Source organism: Suncus etruscus (genome assembly GCF_024139225.1).
Source record: "Suncus etruscus isolate mSunEtr1 chromosome X unlocalized genomic scaffold, mSunEtr1.pri.cur SUPER_X_unloc_9, whole genome shotgun sequence".
In the NCBI taxonomy this organism is placed as follows: Eukaryota; Metazoa; Chordata; class Mammalia; order Eulipotyphla; family Soricidae; genus Suncus; species Suncus etruscus.
Genome location: NW_026060329.1, coordinates 9,120 through 11,172, shown reverse-complemented (window position 1 = coordinate 11,172; position 2,053 = coordinate 9,120). Strand labels below are relative to the sequence as shown.

Genomic DNA, 2,053 nt, shown 5'->3' with positions numbered 1-2,053 from the left:
CCAATCCAGGACCTAAGGTGGTTGGTTCAAATCCCAGTGTCCTATATGGTCCCCCGTGCTTGCCAGGAGGTATTTCTGAGCAGACAGCCAGGAGTAACCACTGAGCATCACCGGGTGTGGCCCAAAAACAAAAAAACAAAAAAACAAAAAAAAAACAAAAACAGAAAAAGAAATCTAAAGCTGGGAATAAGAAAAGAAAAAAAGTAATCTAAAGCTGGACAATTCAACCAACTCAAAGAACTCTTTTGGAAAATGAGACTCCATACAACTGAAATTGAAGGACTGAAAAACATGTCAGCAAACCACCATGGCTAGAATTACAAGGTAGAAAATCGCATTGAATATCTTGAAGACAAATTACAAACCAGAGCTGATTAAAGAAGTCAAAAAATAAAGGAGAGCTGAGTGGGAGCGGTGGCTCAAGTAGTAGGGCGAATTCCTTGCAAGCGCCTAACCTAGGCGGGGAAGTATTTCGATCCCAGGTGTGCCTTATGGTCAATCAAAGGTGGAGCAATTTTTGAGCATCATCGGGTGTGGCATTTTAAAAAGGAAAAAAGGAAGGAAGGAAGGAAGGAAGGAAGGAAGGAAGGAAGGAAGGAAGGAAGGAAGGAAGGAAGGAAGGAAGGAAGGAAGGAAGGAAGGAAGGAAGGAAGGAAGGAAGGAAGAGAGGGAGGGTCGAGAGAGATACTGTGAGTAATGGGAGGGTACTCACCTAGCAGGTGACTAATTCAGGAGATTGTGGCTCAATATCTAGCATCCCAACTGGTTTCCTAAGACTACTAGGAGGGATTTCTGAGTACAGAACCTGGAGTAACCCCAGAACGCTGCCAGACGTGACCCCAAACTCAAACAAAAAAAGATAGGGCTAGAGAGATAGCACAGTGGTAAGACAATTTCCTTGCAAGTTGCTGACCCAGGACCATTGGTGGTTCAAATCCTGGGATTCCATATGGTGCCCTACAGCTGCCAGGAGTGATTTCTTAGCAGAGAGCAAGAGTAACCCCCTGAGGGCTGCCGGGTGTGGCCCAAACCCCCCCCCCAAAGAGAGAAAACAGTTGAACAAAATGTAGGGTGATTAATGAACAAAGAGAAAGAATCTCTGATTTATAGATGAGAGGAAAATGGGAAAAGAGAAGAATTAGGTATAAGGTAAATAATAGCAGCTAACTTTCCTACTCTCTGAAAAGAGGCTACTGTACAAATCTAAGTGGCAAAAAGATAGCTAAACAAAACTGCCTGACAGAACATGAACAGACATATTAGTCCAAACAAACAAAAAACAGAGAGAGATCAAATCATTAAAGCAGTAACGAAGTAAGGAAGAAGCACCTTAAGTACAAATAAAGGACATATGAATCAAAACAGATCTCCCATTTGAAACAATTCAGGGAAGAAAAGGAGGAATGACATCAATTCTACTGAAAAAAAGAAAATTTCAAACTGGCGATCACTATCATGTGAACCTATTATTTACATGGGAGGGCGGGTCAAAAACATTCTCAAACAAGAAAGACCCCCTCAGAATATAGTGCTAAACAAACCAATTCTCTTTTTGTTTTAATTTTATGGAATACTTCACAAATTTGCATGTCATCCTTGCACAGAGGCCATGTTAATCTTCTCTTCCAATTTTAGTATATGTGCTGAAGGGAGCACATAACAAACTCATTCTAAATGAACTCCTCAAGGAGCAATGACATAAACCAAATCCCCAATTGTAACAACAGTCCTACAAATATAATGGCAAAATAGCCTTTTCTGTCAAAGGTTTCCTTAAATGTCAATGAACTAAAGTCTCCCATCAAAAGGCAGAGTAGCAGGTTGAATCAGGAAATAAAATCCTGTCACCTGATGCCTGCAGAAAATACAATTCAAAGTTCAGGATAGACACAGGCTCGAAGGAATAGGATGGAATACAATGATACAAGCTACTGGAAAACAAAAAAGTCTGAGACAGTCATATTTATAGCAGACCAAATTGCATGCAATCTCAAGAAAGTATTTAAAGACAAAGATGAGCACTAATTATTGATCCTAGGAGCAACAGACCAAG

At 40.6% G+C, this 2,053-nt stretch overlaps 1 pseudogene; it reads right to left on the bottom strand.

Annotated features, from left to right (window-relative positions):
• Positions 1–1,559: 1,559 nt before the first annotated feature.
• LOC126000678 (uncharacterized) lies at positions 1,560–1,656 on the bottom strand (annotated as a pseudogene).
• Positions 1,657–2,053: the final 397 nt, after the last annotated feature.